The sequence below is a fragment of the Pinus tabuliformis genome, chromosome 8 (genome assembly GCF_031772625.1).
Source record: "Pinus tabuliformis cultivar Carrire ecotype Pingquan chromosome 8, CPIR1, whole genome shotgun sequence".
Classification (NCBI taxonomy): Eukaryota; Viridiplantae; Streptophyta; class Pinopsida; order Pinales; family Pinaceae; genus Pinus; species Pinus tabuliformis.
Window position 1 is genome coordinate 394,249,569 of NC_142294.1, and position 19,684 is coordinate 394,269,252.

Consider the following 19,684-nt stretch of genomic DNA (forward strand, 5'->3'; position numbering starts at 1 on the left):
AGAGCCTTCCTTAGTCTTTTCCTTGATTGTGACAAACACTCAAGCTCATGCCATGAGCTATCATGAAGTTATTTGGCCCCTTTTTATTGTTGGATTACTTGTCATCTTTTGACATGTTTGACCATTATGTAATGTTTGTGAGCCTTTTCTGGTGGTTTTGAAGGTCGGTATTTGTGTAAATGAGTTATCCTAACCATACTAACCATGTTAACATTCGTCACACTCACACACAAGGTCTAGAGCTTTGTTGTACAAGTGTTGTCACGGTTGTCCTCAAGTCTATCTTAAGTGTTGCACTTGTCGTGTCTTGTCATGAGGTAGCTAGACAGAGGGGAATGCTTTGTTTTTTTGTTTCGATGATCTATGTTGTCGTGTTGTCAAAATATGCTAAGTGTGTGATCACAGTTCAAGTTCATCACAAGTCCAACTCGCTTCCCACACCTAGCCATGTTAGGGAGACCTTCCCAACTGGACAACTTGGCTTCACCAAGACCTAACTAAGCTGCACACTGTGCAATCTCATCCCTCGTGGATGTCACCTTGCTACTTGGAACTGCATAGTGTGTAGTCAGTAACCTCCAGGGTTGCTGTTCTATGAAATTCCAGAGCCCAACAACCTCCCTTGACCTCCAAAATTATGCAGTTCTGCGTCCCAGTCTACCTTGAACTGCACACTTCACACCTTTAACCCTCAAGATTTTCCCTTTCCTACTAGAACTGTGCAATGCGTAGAGAGCCAAAAATCCCTTGGCCTCCAAAACTACGCACATTCTTCTTCAAGTGCCCTTCCCCAGTTGGAGCTCACTACCTTTAGAAACTGCACATATTTACCTTTTAGGCCTCTCAACTTCTAAGTCCCCCTTTCCTCTTGAAACTGTGCAGTGTATCCTCCCAAGGCATCATCCCGCAACAACCACTGCTTGTGTGAACTGTGCAATTATGTCCCTCAGTGGGCACTGCACAATTTTTCCTCTTAGTGAGGACTGTGCACAAACGTTCCTTAGTCAAGCCTAAGCTACACTCTGTGAAGTCTCAGTGATCAAGCTATCTCCCTGACAGCTAGAACTACACAATGCACAGTCACTAAGCCTTTTCTCCTAGTCTGTCACTTGTCTCAAGCTTAATTCATGGATAATAATGCATCATCTTAGACTAGGGAGTTTTCAGATTGATTTCATCCTGTCATGAGTGAATTGTAGGAATATGCACATTATCAATGTCATGGCAAGATGATAAAGAATGAAGAGAAGGAGGGAAGCATGCCTAAAGACACACTTGTAGCTGAAATTATGAGTAGACCTATCAAGTGCAAGAAAAGGGGACACAAGTTTGCAACCACCTTCCAAGATTGAAGATCATTGAAGACCCTGCATCACCAAGCTATGCAGAGGAGAAGAGAAAGCATATCTATGAACACATCTAACACTCAACAACAACATTGGCTTGACATTTCCACATCATCAAGACAATGCATGTCACCAGAGTCATGTCAAGTCATCTCATGAGTTGTGATATGCCACATCACTAGTGTGGACCATGTATATTGTAATCAAATATATTGTAAAGTGGAAGTCCAAAGGACACATGATTATGAAGAGTCATGTAAGTTGAAAATTCATAGGAAGTTGAACAATCATGATGGTAGTCAAAGAGTCACTAGGTGGAAGTACCACCCCTTGGTTATATATACCCCCTCATTGTATGAGAAAATGATTTTTCACCTTGGCTCCTCCCGCAAAGCATTAGAGAGATCAACTAGTTCTTTGAGGAGAAAGGAGTGGCTCCAGTGTCCCACTATTGGGGCTAGTGATGTACAATGTAAAAAGGTGTCCTAGAAGTTTTTTTTAATAACATAAGCCTTTTAAAGCCAACATGTTCTTCATGCATCGACTATGAATGTTTGTAAGACTATTATGTGGATGTTTGTACTTAATGCTTGCTTTCACATGTACTAAAATAGTTGAACTATTTTGGCTATTTTAGTGCTTATCTTATTGAGAATGTGCTGTAATGGTTGTTAACGTTGTCCCATCATTGTGGACTATTCCACGGGATATTGGATAGATCATTTCTTGCTTGTTTATTGTAATGACCATCACATTTGTTATGGAATATTCCGCTGGATGTTATATGGATCTTTCTTTATTTGTCAGTTGTAACAACTGTCACATCCACTGTGGACTATTCCGTTAGATGTTAGATGAGTCATTCTGATTCATTTGTGTCTCTTCCTGGGTGGTAATATTACCTCTCACTTAGAGGCTCACTATTCTTAACCCTTTTGCATTAGAAGAACCTCGAAATAGTTGCACTACACACTCATCAAACACATAGCCCTTGATTTTCGAAGACACCATTGCATCGCTCTTTTGTGTTGACAACTAGAGCCAATGAAAATCTTTAAAGATTTAGCCAATGGGCCTTTATACCGGATGGGACTCCTCCACCAAATGGTGTGAGGTCTGATTGGGACTTCATATCGGGGAGATCCCTGAATGTTGGCGGGTCCAACACTGTCAACAAAAATATATATTTCCAATAGCTAATCATAAAACTTTGTTTCCTGTTAAAACATAACTTACATGTTTTCCTGGTGACCTGGATGTATCAGTGACTTATACAATAAGTGGAGACATGGAGCTGAGACTTGATTATGAGGCAATACCGAGGAACAAAGCTACGCCTGTGAGCTTAACCACTCATGCTTACTGGAACCTTGCAGGGCATAACAGCAGTAGGGATATACTGGACAATGCTGTCAAAATATGGGCTTCACATTATACTCCCACAGATGATCATCTGATTCCAACAGGCCAGATATTGCCTGTGGAGGGAACTCCGTTGGACTTCAGGAAAGAGACGATTGTTGGCACCAGAATTAATAAAGTGAAGAGTAGGCAGAGGCCCCCTGGGTTCGATAACAATTATGTTCTGGACGGACCCAAGTTGAAGAATGGGCTGAGGATTGCTGCGAGGATGAAGGATCCTTGGAGTCGCAGGGTGATGGAGGTGTGGTCCACTGCTCCAGCGATGCAGTTCTATACCAGTAATAATCTGAAAGACACAGTGGGCAAAGGAGGCTTCATGTACAAGCCACACACAGCACTGTGCTTCGAGACTCAGGGTTTCCCCAATGCAGTGAATCAGCCTAATTTCCCCTCTGTCATTGTCCAACCCGGCCACATCTACAGGCAAACCATGCTCTACAAGTTCTCAGTAGATAAATAGATAGTGACTCGTAAGAGGTTTTTTTGTTTTATAATACGTCTATTTCCATTCTAAGTACAGTAATCAGAGAAATCTCAGAGGAATGGATATTCATAAATGTGCATATGTGCTCTGTTCTTTCTCGCTAAACTTTTTACAGGGGACTGTGATTTACATAAAATGGAAGCTCAACATCCGATAAAATTGGAACGATACAGAGAAGATTTGCATGGCCCCTGCGCAAGGATGACATGCACAAATCGAGAAATGGTCCAAATTTACACCTTTCTCTGAAAAAAAAGCTCATGGCAGGCAATTTGGACTTCATTTTCTGATTAGCGCTTGGTAATTTATTTGGTTTTAATTTTTCAATTAGCATTTGGGAATTTGTCTTTAGCTGTATCTTAATCAATATGATGGTTCCCTGATATTAGCAATATGACAGTTCTCTGATATTGACAGATTAAGATAGTATATAGGGATGATTTCAAAGCGAGGTGGGAAATATTTGGAGGTATGTAGTACACAATATTAAATTGAAAATAATCCAAAACTGCGGAATTTATTGTTAGAATCATGATTTCTATCATTCACTTAGGAAAAAGAGGTAGCGAGATTGCCCCTTATCTCTCCATGCTAGATTTAGATAGTTGACAAGGGACCTGCTCAGTTTGGAATATCTCTCTATAGTTGAAAGCAAGTTGGTTAAGGTTAAAATGTAACTGTTTTTCCAGATTCCAAGTCACATTACATTGGGTCAGAAGAGTTGTTCCCTTACATTATACTAAGACAATCCAGAAAGAGGACTGGTAAACACTGTCTCTGTATATGTGATAGGACAATGTGCAAATCACCCTCTGTCACAAAGTCACTTTTCGTTGTTGCAACACCTTTGTTGTTGTCAGACTTGATTTCTATAAACTTATTGTCTGACAGAATGGAAATTCAGTTTCCTTTTGGGATCAAGATTCCATATTAAACGGTTTTCCCTGCTTTCATTTGCTTCTAATATGGATGATAGCTTTATCCAAGTTCAAAACATGGAAAATTATTCTTTCCAAATTCTCTTCACGTGCATTATGGCTTTGGAAGCACACACACAGAATTATAAAATTATTTTTCTGATGACATAACCTTCATGACTATTTTAAATAAATTTATATAGACCCTCTTAATAAAACTTTTCAAAAACTCTTGGTATAAGTTATTAATAAATTACATTTTTCATTTGAATGTAATAAATATATTTGAAACTGTCATATCAAAAGGAACCACCCGTCTATTTAGATTTTAACAAGGTTGAGTGCAGCTTCAAGTCACCCCATAAATTCATTTTCACTATGAAGCGTATGGATGGGTTTAAAATATTCAAGTCTAGATATCAATATGAGAGTCATTATGAAAACATGAAATAACCCTAGAACCCATCATGAACCAGATAGAACCAGTGATTATATATTTATACATATGATGAAACATTGGTCAACATTTATGCAGACTCTAAAATCTCATCTCCCCGCCTCTGAGTGTTATTTCTACCTCTATCAAATTGGTTGGTAGGTAGAAAATGGGGTTTGGCTGAAATAGGGGATTGTGGGTTTTCAGGTTGAAAATACTTATATGTGCTATGCTGATATGAGATATTGATTATGTCTAGTAGCATCTTGTACTGCATGCATGGAATAAACTTGATGGAAGTTGCAACTGTGATAATTGTCAAATGCCACATGAACAATTAATAAATTAGTCTTCTTGTTTGCTACATTAACAGTCTGGGAGGGAATACCATAATTTTTATAAATTTAACTTTTCAAATTCTAGTATTGTAAATGGATTTATAGATCTTACTTTCATTAGATTCACACCTTCTAACTACAATTGCAATGAGCAAAATTGGTAATTTCACTAATCCATCACAAATCTGACCAGAAAATTCACCTAAAAGTACGGGATATTTGCTACACAAGTAACCTATTCCTTAATTATTGGTCATTGTAAAGTTTTATAGAGGTATGTGTTAGTTCACATTGTTGAAAGATATGTTGTCTATAGTAAATCATAAATATTTTATGTTTGTTAAAACATAACAAGCAGGTTTACTTGGTGAGCTAAATGTATCAGTGACGCATACAATAAGTGGAGACATGGAACTCAGACTTGATTATTTGGAAATACCAAGAAACAAGGCCACAAATTGTGAGCTCAACCACTCATGCCTACTAGAACCTTGCAGGGCATAATGACAGTAGGGATATACTAGACAACTCTGTCAAAATATGGGCTTCAAATTATACTTCTACAGATGATCATTTGATTCAAACATGCCAAATAATCCCTATAGAGGGTACTCCATTGGAATTATAAGAAAGAGAAGATTGTTGGCACCAGAATTAATAAGGCAAAGAGTGAGATATTTTTAGTGTCCTTACTGATTCGTAGGTCTCTTTGTTTCAGTTTCCTTACTAATTTGTAGGTCTCTTTTTTTCAAGCTCCATAGATCAGTTGTTACCTGAATTTAGAAAATTCGATTTCTATTTCAAATCAAAACCACTGACATCAACCTTTCTAAATTATTGTACAAGTTATGCCTCTACTAGCTTCTTTTCACACCTCATAAAAGGCGACAACTGAAAGAACGGTGGGGGATTTGGTGATTGATAAGTCAAAAACATGGATTTTTCTTTTGATGTAGAGGCTGAGGCTAAATTGGGATCCTAGGACTAGTACTTTTTCTCTTAGATTCACATGATTTATTAGCTAAAGGAAACCTCAGTTTTTGTTTAAAGGCAAACAATGCAGGGGAGTTCAAAGCAACTTCTAGGAACAAGGATATTAAGACTCTTTTAAATATTTGAGGATTCACACTTACTATTTGGTAGATACAATAACGAATTTAGGTTCACAATTCAACCTTATTTCCATTGGATCTACATCTAACCACATCTAAGTGATCCCTTTTGATCATATATACAAGGAACACTTTCTCAAGAGGGGATTACTTAGCAAGATACATTACCTAAGTGATCACTTTTAAACATATATTCAAGGAACACTTTCTGTTAGCACTCTGTAATTCCTCCAGGTTGAGGAGAGGAACCTAGAGGTAACCACATACCTCTTTTGGTTGATAGACTAGTCTTCTTCAACCTGAGGTGGCTCCCTCACTAAGCAAGTTCAGAGATAAAACTTTGAAATATAATCTTTAACAGAGACCAGTTCTGAAAATGTTTAATTTTTTGGTTTGGTGGTGGTAGGAGATTCTAGGAAAACTAATGCATGTAATCATGACCTCCCTGGTACATCATGCCTATGCATTTCCCAACTAATTTCATATACAAAGGCTCGACTAGTACAACTTTAGAATGAAAAAAATAAATTGTAGTATAGTGGAAATAAGAACATCAAGACATTCATCTAAAATGGGAGAATAAATAACATTTCATTACTGCAACTTGGACGAATGACTATCAAGAAGAAAAAGGAAAAATATTCAAAGGTATAAATATTCCATTTGCAACTGAAATATTTTGGTACAACTAGTGTTAGGCCTCGAATATGCCCATTTTTCCATCACACAGTACCACTATTTCATAACCTAAATTCCGACATTTTTAACACATTTCATATCGTAATTCCACAACTTTTAGCCAATTCACGTCTTACACTTTGTGGTTAATTATCGTTAGTTTTCTTGAATTTTCTATGATTATAAATGATTTTGTCATGATTTACTAATTACGGTTTTTGCTAAGAGCATTTGCCGTAGGGTTCCATTATCTAAATTCTTCATGAGTCAATTAAACTAGTTTCTACAGTTTAAAATCTCATTTTGTCATAAAATGAAGAAGAATATCGACATTCCGAGACTTGGATTGTGTTCAAAATACCATTTTTCAGTTAACCTAGAAACCGTTTGTCAAAATTCATCACCAAGAAGAAATTAAGGTCAAAACAATTCTTAAGTACAGAATCAGTGCCGAAATACTCTGCTTAAGTATAAAATCGTTGAACGATGAACGGTTTTGGGCCTGAACGGGTTCAGATTTGAATGGTTGTGGGTGAGCCACACGGGACAACCACGATTAGTCTAGTTCATTGCATGTTCCAAAAGATTCTTATTTAGTTTAACTCCAACGCTTTTCTACTATCCAAAGCCTTGATCCACTCCTTGCTTTATTTGCCATAACCACCTCTATGATTTGTTAGAATAATTGAATTGTATAAAGTTGTACGTAGGAAGCAACAACAAGGGGGCAGAATGATACGAATCTGATTGGTTTTGCTGCATGAGAAATCTGATCAGGGAGAATACTGTCATGTAATTTTTACTACGAGGAAGTTTTTCCCTCAGGCATGGATATGTATGATGACAATACACAGATGCATAGTTTGTTGTACAAGGAGGTGAGTCTGTATGGTTTTGCTGCATGCAAGAGCTGAGTGAACGACCTATTAAATAGTTTTGTTGCATGAGAGTTTGAATTCATAAGCAGACATTTGATGATGATGTATTTATCATTTGAATCTTGATTCTTAATATACTTTTGATTCAACATTTGAATTTTCGGTGAGTATTATGATTTTTTTTTATTCTTAAGAACATTGCATTAATCTAGACTTTCTCTGGGAATGGCAAGGGCCCACCAACGCCTAGAAGCAAGTCCTATAAATTCCATAGGTTATGGGTAGCATGATTAATTAAGACCTAGGTGTAAAGGATTTTGTTTTGAAAGCATTTGTTAATTAGATCTCATAATTACGATTATGTACTCAAGACTGTAATTTGTTTTCTTGAAATTAAATAAATACTTCATCTCCAACTCGTTGCAAACTAACGAATTGTCTTGATCAACAATTGTATTACATAAATAACCCCTTTGTTACAAGTTTATGATTGGAATACTCAAAGGTGCTTCTTAATTGAATAAAAAAGAGATCGATAACTCTATTTATTTTAAATATGAATTGAAATCAATTCTGTACCTTACTGATTTGCTATAACTTCTTGTAACATTGTGTTTTGGCAATCAAGTATTTGAAAGCAATGCAACGGGACCATTAAATCATTGTTTGAAGTTGTAGTTTAGTTTTGAAATTCATTATAATTGTAATTAGTTATTGGTAGAACCATCAGTCAATTTTCTTATGTTTGAATGATTTCTTGAGTTTGATTAAAGTAATCTAAGGATATACTAGTTTCTTATTTTGTAGCATGTCAATTAGAATCTTGGTTTACTTAGTTTCCTTTGAAGCAATTGCAGAGTGATGATAGAGGTTAGTTTGAATGCTTATTTGATTTGTTTTATGCATCCCGAGAATTAGATTAGTTGAAGTCTTGTTTTTCCATTGCCTTAGTTTAAGATCGTTTGAATGAGAGTGAATTTTATTGGAATTAAGATTTAACATAAGTTTGGTATCATTTTAAATTAATCTTGATTGATTTAAGATTCTTGTACTTAGATTAAATAGATCTTATTATTTAGATTGAGATTTCCATTTAGATTAAAATCATTTGAATAGTAATTTGTATTGCTTGGTTTATGATTAATTAGAGTTAGTTTCATTTGAATAGTGATTGGTATTGCTTGAGCATGTTTTTATCAATGGATTAGTTTCAAATTAGGAATAGGAATTTTGTATTTAATTTAGGAATATATTTCAGATTTCATGATGCTAGTTTAGATTAGACACTCTGATCTTGCATTACCTGTGCTTGTGCCTTGAAGCTTATGAGTCCCAGATTGATGATTTAATGTTGGAATTATAACACATATAATTTCCCCAACAGTGAGACAAGAGCATGTGAAATGAATTCAAGCATAACTGTTCCATACACCTTCAAATCAGATTTAGAAGATAACACAAAGAGGATAACACATAAACTAAAGAAGAAACATTTCCGAAGCATTCATACCACAAATATCTCTGCAATTCAACTGGAATCTCTTCAACATCCAACCATACTCATTAACACAGGTCACAACATAAAACTACAATAATTTCCCAACAATAATGAAACCAACAACAACCACTTCCATATGTAGTATCTGGTTTAAATATACTAAACATAATATGATAAATGTCTACATTCGCTGCATGATCGATCCAGTAGTGGATCGAAACAAAACTTAAAAAAGGTAAGCTTTTTGCTATTCCAAGTTCTTTCCCTGTTTGGATGAAAACCAAAAAACATAAAGCATGATGAATTCAACTAAATATAAAAAGCCAAATGTTTAAATAAAACAAATTTATCTTTGAAGATTATATCTTCATGAATGAAATCAAATAGAAAAAGCAGGGATAGCTAGACACTGACCGAGAGCAACGAATATGTGGGAGATTTTTCCTTTCAAAACTGACACGTGGATGGTTGTTGAAGATCTGAGTTGGTTTCCACATCTTCTCCACGTTCATAGCTTCAAATCCTGATAGTTGGCTTCCTCCCAATATACGTTCATGTGTGTAGGTAGGGCCCGCGGAACACATGCATAGCACATTTTCCAAAACTGCCTCTTATATGATATCAAGCTTCAACAAATCAACACCATAGAACTATAGGCTGCTCTAAAAGCATTACAATATCCATGAATTCATCACAAACACCTTATAACTTCCATCATGCATCAAACCTTCCAAAAATGTGAATTTACAAATCAAATTCCAAAAACAAATTTCAGAATTTTGGTAGCAGGAAATCATGAAAAATGGGACTCCAAGTGACATCGTTAATTCCCAAACTGTGACACCTTTATAGAAAATGAGAGTGGTTTTTGTAAATGAACGTGCTTTTGATAGAAACCTTTCTTTGTTTCTTAAAATTCTTCATTAGAGCCTCAAAAACTTCTCTACAAAACCATGTCTAAAATAGAGTATTTATGTAGTCCGAAAAATAGGCTTTGAAGATGCAATCCAATATCCTAATATGTGACACCTGTAAAAAATATGGAAGAGGTTATTGTTCTTTGTTCTGTGATTGATAAAAATCTCTTTCCGTTTTCAAAATTATCGTCCATGTAGTCGGAAACTGTTCTGCAAAATGGTGGCTAAAACAAAGTATTTGGGCAACACTTGGGAAGAGAAAACAGGGCTAGAAGATTCTCATAGTGAATGTGAGGCATGCGAATGTGATTTGAAATGATGACCATTAGGCGATAGAGGGGATCGAGACTTAGGGTAAATGGGTAGTATTCATACATGATTCACTATGATGGTTTTTAAATGGGATTAGGCTTAGGATAAAAGGGAATTTAGGCCTATAATAGAGATAAGGGATAACATGAATATTTAGGAATAGGAAAAAAGTTTGAAAGAATAAGGGGATAAGGGAATATGATAAGTAGGGCCAAGTAAGAAAATATTGAATAGAAAATGAGGGAAATAAATGATATTAGAAGAGGGAGAAAAAATTGTGACATTTGTGACCATACTGCTTTAGACATCATCCCTTTGACTGTAAACATATGTTTAGGTGAACCACTCTAACAAACCCTAAAAAACCTAACTCAAAAATTATAATGACAACTCTCAAAAGAAAACACCCCTTTCCATTAATGATTAAAACTTTGACGAACAAGTGATGACCAAGTTCATGATGAATTTCTAAGTAGTGGTTGGTCGAACTCATGACAAAAAAAATGTTTGTGAGTTTGACCTTTTCCATGATAGCAAAATTATTTTCGAAGACATTCGACTACTCATAAACTATCTAACTCTAACACTTTCTAAGCAGGGGATTACCCAGTAAGATACATTACAGAAGAGGAATATCTTTGTCAAACCTTCCTATTCTTTAAAACATTTCCTATTTATGAATATTTATCTGTCTATGGTCAATGAAAATAATTTGTTTTCTGTATTAATTTGGCTTAAAAAGTTCTTCCTTTCATTTTTATTTTTAATGAAGGTATTACATTAGGAGAAAAGTCCAATGATCAATGGAAGAAATATATGAATAACATCTACATAGGCTTTGCAATGGAGATTGTAATTTGTATTTTAAATTCCTTCTGCAATTCTTAAAGTCTTCCATAAAATCAAAAGTATGCAAGGAAAAAAATATATTAAATTGGCTCCACTATATTGGACTCTCATTTAAGGGGATGGTCTGACACATCATATAGGTATTTCTTCTGTGAAAGGTTATAGAAAGGTTATTTACATTATAGAAGAGCGGATCACCCTACTCCTAGAAGTAGAGGATTATGCTATATAGTTTGATAAAATTTATTAAAACACTAAACCAATGATATGTAATATTATTAGTATATAAGAATATTTAAAATAAAAAATAAATATTTGATAAAAAACATATTTGAAACTAGCTTATTAAATCGAATCATTTGTCTATTTATATTTTAACAAGGTTGAGTGCAACTGTAAGTCACATCATAAATTCATTTTCACTGTTGAGGGTATGGATGGATTTAAAATATTCTAGTCGATATATTAATATGAGAGTCACTATGAAAGCATGAAATAACCCTAAAATCCATCACACACTAGATAGAATCGACGAATATATCTTTATACATAAGATGAAACATTGGTGAACATTTTTGCAGACTTTAAAATCTCATCTCCTCAACTCTAAGCATTATTTCAACCTATATCAAATTGGTTGGTAGGTAGAAAATGGGGTTTGCCTGGAACAAGGGATTGTGGGTTTTTTCACGTTGAAAATACTTCTCTGTGCTATAATTATCTAAGATACTGACTATGTCTAATAGCATCCCACACTACACACATGGAATAAATTTGTTGGAAGTTGCAGACATGATTATTTCCTTAAGGAAAAGTATCAACACATGGAAACTAAGTGGTTCATTTCTGCTGCTACCTTAAGTGCATGTAAGTAACCAATAAGACTTTTTGATTTGTTTCCATTTATTCAATTTGCAAGAAACATTGGGACAAAATCAAGGCTACAGATGAATAACTGCAATTAATATCACAAAAACACACAAAAACTTTTATTCCTTAAATTATGCCCAACATTTTAGTGTGCAAATTTTAGAAGAAGTACCTCGAATGTTGATTGTGAGTGATCAACGAAGATATTAGAAAATTAGCTTACCCATTCTCCGTTCTTCCTCCCCTTTGCATTCTTTTCTTCTAGATTTGAATGCGATGAGGAATTTCTTAAATAAACCTTCGCTGTAACTTCCGCCACCGTTGTTGCATTCTTTGTTGTCTCCAAGTCAACATTCTAAGGGGATTGAATTACTCTAAAGAAATCACCTGACATCTTCAAAACCATCTAGATATTCGTTCCTCTTCGGTGAATTTGGTTTGAATGGTGGTTCTCTCTCTTCGTTGTAAGGAAAAACAAGTATCCTGATCTGTATAGGTGCCCGGAAATCGAAACCATTCGACATGTTTGAAACACTCTAGAGCTTCATTCTGCTTCGGTGAATTTGGTTTGAATGGTGATTCTCCGCTCTTGAAAATTCTCCCCTATTAGAGTCCAGTTCTGCAAGATGCATCTAAGCCATGGCATGTGTCTGCAACAATTGTTCGTGCAATTGGGAAATGGATGGATGGGAAATTTGGAACGTTATTCATGTAATTGGGAAATGGATGGGCATGGAATTTGGAATTGTGGGAGTTAGTCGCAACTGCCACCTATCACCTTTCGATGAAATTCGAATGAATGGGTGAGCATGATCAAATCGTCTAACAAAATTTTGAATGACACAAATTATGACAGGAGGGCAGGAGGGGAGTTCTTCTCATAGGGGAACACCTTAAGGTTTAATAAATATTACAACTATACAATTAATGAAACAAGTTAATATGAAATACTTAAACAAGTACGCAAATCTCTGGTTAGTATTCAAATGTGCAAAATATAGATTCCGTTACGATTAATCTAAATCATCTTGATATATTTGAAGAAAGTAATCACAATAACTAAAAAATATTCTCACTAGTAAAAAACATGTTATATCTATTCACAATGTATTTAAATACGTGAAAATACATCTCCACTGTTAGAAAATTGGAAAGGCAAACATATTTTCTTATGTAGATAATTACTAGTGATGTTGTTATGTTCTTATTAATTTATTTTGTTCTTTCTTTATCTTATTCTCATAAAGTAATCATCAAAGTAAAAACAAGAAGATCAGGGACACTAGAAGTAGGCACCCAGCCAGGGCTAAAACCCAATAAAACCTCTTCCTTTAGTAGATTCAAATTGAGATAGATAAGGACCTTAGACCGAAAGGCCTTCCTCTAGCACTAATCCAGCCCTTGAACTATTCTTCCAACCTTTAGAGATTGACTGCAATAATATTGGATCAACACTACTTCAATATTGCGTCAAGGACATATTTTTTACCCTTACTGCATCAAAATTTAGGCCCGACTTCAAGACTGTTATTTTGGCCCTCCTACAACTTTAGTTCCTTCGCATGTGTGAAATAAGAGAGGGAAAATTTCATCTTCCTTAGCTAGATAATGACCTCGTTCTCCTTAACTAACCCTTTCCTTCTTCCATCTTGAATTTCATACATTTTTTGCTTCCAACTATTGCAATTTGAACTTGTTGAGTGAGTGTGTCAAATGAGGTGAGTTGTTGCCTTTATATAGTGAGTTTGTGAGGTCGAATTCCTCTATTGAGACTGACATGGTGGAGGAGGCCTAAAAGACCTATTTTACATTATAAAAAATTTCTTTCCTGACAAATAGAGCCCAAGAAGGGTCTTTTACATTATGACATGGACAAGGATACTTGAAATAAACCCTAAAAGCCTTCAATGGAGGATTTTACCTAAGAACAATTGACCCAAGCATGAAACCCATTCTTTAATAATTCAAATTATTTTATAATAAAATTTAATTTTCTTTCATTTGACAAATACATTACATCATGACTCAAATACAATTATGAAGACCGACACTAGTTACATTCTTCAACACTCCCTCTTAACTAGGGAGGTATTCATAATTACATATATGTAGAGGTACATGGAAGATCTCAAAATGAACTATGAAGAGTTTTAGCACACTCAGTGTTGCAGACTAGAAATATGACTAGGGTATTCTATCCGCATGGGACTAAGGGGACTCAAGCTTTATCTAACTTTAGGTACCATCCAAATTTTAAGATCTACCACCAACCCAGGGATCTAGATGTGTATCCAAGGTGAGAACTCCATCACCAATGCCACCATCCCTCTTCAGGAACTAGACATCAACACATAGGCCGACTAGATTTCCTCCCAAGCCTCTTTCCATAAGATGCTTCATCTCTCCTTATAAACTAAATTGGATATATATCCGCCACTCCAAGCATGCTTCAAACGTTCAGAATTTTATGGAGAGATCCTTCACAAACACAAACCCAATCAAAAATAAAATTTTGAAATATAAGTAAACACAAACCTTCGAGGTCCTCAATCATTTTTATGCTACTTTCATCATCAAGTTATCCATATACAATTTGTCGAAAGCTTTCTTCTTCTTTCATTTCTTCAGTAACACCAAATACATATTTATATATTCTCAAGTATCTTGTTTTCTATTTCATGGAAATTTATCGATAATACCTTTAATTACTTCAAAGTATTCACTGACATAGTATGCCACCGCTCTCAATTGGGAATATGTACCCTTTCTTGTATCCAGGCTCCCTCTCAATTTAGGGAGACCAACCACTTCCTTATTCTATAACATCAGAGAGCCTTTCATGGCTCCATTCCTTCTTATGGCATCAAGGTCTTCTTAACCATAACAACTTACTTCATCATGCTTATTATTATCATATGAACATCTTCATCATCTGAAGATTATGTACCCTAATTTTTAATAGAAAGTACAACCAAATACAAACATATAGAAGAATCAATTTAACTATATCAAAACCATGTTACTATAATGGAAGCATTTAGAATTTACATATCAAACACCTAAACTTAGTTACGTTCATAAGAGACATACTAGATTTTTACTTCTTGCTAGGGTTTTGTCATAAAACATAGACTTCATCTTTGAGACACAAAGCCTTATATATCAACAATTCAATCAAATAACAATCCTACTATACATCTAAGATTTCAACAACATGTTAGACTTCTACTAGGGTTTGTAGCAAACCTTATATTTTATCATCAAAGCTAAAATATATCGAAAACAATATCATGATATCCTAGAATATTAGTCTTCTACTAGGGTTTTACAAACACTAGGTTTCATAAACTAAAAAATGAGCATCAACGATTAGATCAACATACTCGCATATACATATCTAGGATTTCATTATCACATACTAGAATTTTATATCAATATTCATATATACTAGGTAAACCCAAGACAAAAACATCAATACATCAAAGTTAGATGAAAATTTTCTCCAGGCTAAGGTTTCAATTAGATGAATATATACCTAAGGTTTTATTCCTAGGATCTTATTATAGTAATTACAAGGGTTTTTCTCATAAACCCTAATTCACACTAAAGATCCAGGGTTTCAATATATGACTTAGAAATTAAGAACAAACATTAAAGAAGTAGGTTTCTATCATAAAATACCAAAACCTAAACATCAAAAGAATATGATTTCTAGATTTCATCAACAACCCTAAGTAGACTAGGGTTTTGACATTACAGACATACCCTTAACATTAAGAGAATAGGGTTTTATGGTGAGCCATAAAGGTTATGGTTTCAAAATAATGATCAAAATGATAGTACGAAAAGGGTATATTTAATCTAATCATTAATCACCCTAACAAGAATCTTTAAGATTCAAAACCCTAGAAATAATGATGTCAATAATGCATAACAAATTTCAAAAGAAAAATGATCATATCTTTTACATGAAGAGAAATTTATAACAAAGATTATATTCTAAGGCATACCTTGAGTTGTTCCTTAAAAAACCTTGTAAAACCTCAATTCTTGAAGGGATTACTCTACAACAAAGCTTCTTCCATGCTTCAAATCTATCCTTTGAAGTCTACTCCATAACCTTTGTGTATTCTACAATCTTTCCTACCAAGGAAAATATTAACGGAAAAGGGTATTAGTATATAATACAAAGACAACTTGATATGAGAAGGAACCTAAACATAAAAAAGATGAAACAAGAGAGCATACTCTAAGAAAATTATTAAACTCCCCCTATTAGACTCATGGACTCTGAATGTAGACCTATCCAGCTGTTTTTCTGAAGAATCTAATGTCCTGCACTAGTTATTGTGATGTGTTGTAGATGCACAAAATTCAAAATAGCTGTTATTTGGAAAATTGGAGTACTTTTGTAGTATTGGCATACCCGCGGTAGATGTTCGTACATCCTACACATTTCATAGTATTCTTGAGTATCTCGTCTGGGGAAAGCTTCTTGCGCCCCTATTTCCGAAACTCCTACTATTGGTGGGGTTCTCGATGGTCTTGAAGTGCCTCCTGAATGGTTGATTCCCCTCAACCATGGACATTCTGTCGCAACACGTCCTTCTATCATGCAATGTGTACACCATACACTGGGTTTAGCTTACTAAACTAGTTGTAGATCCTTTAGTTTTTCCATTAAGTTGGTGATTTGATTTTGTAGGCCCATGATTGACAGGTCCTACAACCCTGCCTCTGATACTCATGCAGGTATCTTTCCATGGTGTCTATATGCAACGCTTGTTATAAAGTGTCTTGGAGGATCCCAATCTTTTGTTGTGTCAACAATGTTCTCTTAAGGAGTAAGAGAACCTTGATGAACCAATATCTCTGGTGATTATGATCTAAGGTGTAACTCAACTTAGCAATAACATCCTTAAATATCTGCATTAGTTCCCAAGCTATTTCACATTCCTTCTTCTTGATTTCCCATAGTTCCAATAACCCCTACTTGTCAGTCTGATGTACTTTGAATTCTTGCACGAATCCTCTCTTGATATCATCTACTGAGGGATTCTTGTTTTGTTCTACCCATTTATAAACCAACATAGATCTCTCTCCCTCAACATGGTCTAGAACTCAATTAACTTGATGTTATCTGGCATCTGACATGCTCTCCATATAGCTTTGCAGAGGTACCAATGTTGTTCTATGTGTTCATTTCCTCTACCAACAAATTTATGTTTCTAGTGAAGGATCATGCCATGGTTACCCGAGTATGCGCCAACAACACAAATCCTTTGTTTCCGGGTTATTGAGATCCTTGCAGTCCCAGATTACTATTACCGCTAATTCCACTATTATTTACTTCATTAAAACTAGCCTTATATTTCTCACACACACTATATACTTGTATTTCTTTAGCTAACTTAGCAACAAGTTTCTCAAGATTACTGTAAGGCACCAGGGGAAGGTCGGGATGGATACTACTTGTACTTCAAGGATTCTATTGTTGATCTCTTGCGGATGTTTCACCTTCGGTGAATAACCTTCTCATGACATTGCTCATTTCCTCTTCCATTTTCTCTTCGCGATTGCTCCAAACTTTTCCCTCGGCCATATTTCCCGCAACCTATAAGGGAGAACCCTCATCATTATCTTGGCTTCTATTCATCCCATCAGAATTCTTGTCTTGTCCTACATCTTCCTCCATTCTATTTCCCTCTTCTAATCTCCTTGACACCGCTGCTACTTGGTGAGGTCCCATTCATCTCTTCTTCAGAGTCTAAACCACTCTCGCCTGCCACTTGTCAGCTAATAGCACTCTCCTCTGCACCTTGACATATCTATATTTCTACAATCCATCTACATCCATTCCTTCAGTAACATCTCTATTCCCCAACTGGTAGCATCCTCCCCTTAGGTCAATCCCCCAATACTAGGGTTTTATGCTACCATGGTTATTGTAGACAAAGGTAGCAGTCCTTCTTCCACCATGAACTTCTAAATCCACAACGACACTTCCCTCACCATCTTCCCTCTTAACCCTGATTTGAACATCGCTTCTACCCTCGAGAAGGATTGATGGTTCTCTGTGAAAAACTCGACTATGTACCCCTCTAGTGTAGTCTATACCTAAAAATATACTACCCTTGTCAGATCACTATCCAAGTGTTGAAGTGATACAAGGTCTGCGGGAGTTCAGTCACAATGGACTGATGTCGTTTCTTCTTATTGATTCTACACTTTTATCCTCCTTAACCTACTATACAAGTCTTATGGGAACTTACATCAGAAGATCTCATATTGGTCATTCAAAACCTCAACGTACAAAGTCTCTCTACTCACTTTGGCAATAGGTTGACCTCTTTGAATAAATTGTTCTGATATAAACTAATCTACTATTTTATCCCACCAATCCCTAATCTCTTTCTTAAGTATCCTTGACACCATAATTAAAACCAGTTCTTATGGCTTCAGGTCCTGGAAACAGAACCATTCTTTTGCACAAAGATGGCATCAGGGAAAGACCCTAGGTTCAGGAACAAAGAGCCAAAAATGGTTCGTTGTAGTCTAGGACAATGCCGAAATTTTCACCTTACCCAAAGGGATAAGGAGTCTCACCCGAGGCATGTCGTGACCGAAAGGAAGAAGGGTTCACTGTAGGTTCAAGGATATCATAACCATTACTCTATAAGTGGCCCTATGCATATACTCAGACTAAAAATATAGAAACATGAAGATCAATCTACCATGAGTATAGACTTGCAACACATTCAAATTTTTAGTGGGTCCAGATAACACAACCAAATACACACATCATACCAAGCAACCAGTTTGACTCTTCATTTGTATTAATTCAATAGAATAGAATTTCATTACACATTGGCCTCAACCACAGAAAATTGCATGAAATACCCGCTTACATGACCCAACTAACTGCAATAGACTTCACCCTGCTTCTCAGCTACCGCTCTGGCCTTCAGGTCAAATTCTCTAAGAGCTTGCATCCTCCTCGTTGCTCATCCGTGACTAGAACTCTTCAACTAACCAACCAACCCCTTTCTCCTTGCAGCCTTCTCCTTTTGTATTCACTTTTGTTGTTTGCACTGTCAGTTCTTACTTGACTATTTCTTTCCTTGGTTGTCTCTCGTTCGCCTTGTCTGCTCGGTTACCCCTACTTATGCTGACACCTTTGTATGACCGTCTCACAACTTCCTATTCCTGTTTTCCTCCCCAGCTGTCTTCTCTGCAACTTGATCATTGCTTCTACCATATGTTTCCTCCTTTTTGTATCTCCAAAACCTTGCAAAATTGAAACAAACGCCCCAACAAGCATCACATACTCCTCCTATGGTTGCATTAAATTGTGGCATACCTCTTATAGTATTCTGGACTTTCTTGAGGTTGTCTAGGTTCAGATGACCAAATCTCGTGCCACATTTATACTGGTGATCCATGATCATGAGCCAATGTTGTATGATTAGCAATTCCTGTAATCAATTTTTACAGTCACCATCTCCAATTCCAAGTAAAAATATTTTTTCCAAAATTCACATCCATATCTTGGTTAGTAATAACACTTGATGAAAACAAATTCTTTTTAGTACTAAGAACATACAAAAAATTCTTAATCAGTGCAATA

The 19,684-nt window shown here is 35.6% G+C and overlaps 2 pseudogenes; both read left to right on the forward strand.

The window, feature by feature from the left end:
• The first annotated feature begins 2,585 nt into the window (after nucleotides 1–2,585).
• On the forward strand, nucleotides 2,586–3,228 carry LOC149235754 (uncharacterized; annotated as a pseudogene).
• A 165-nt stretch (nucleotides 3,229–3,393) lies between these two features.
• LOC149235755 (U6 spliceosomal RNA) lies at nucleotides 3,394–3,489 on the forward strand (annotated as a pseudogene).
• Nucleotides 3,490–19,684: the final 16,195 nt, after the last annotated feature.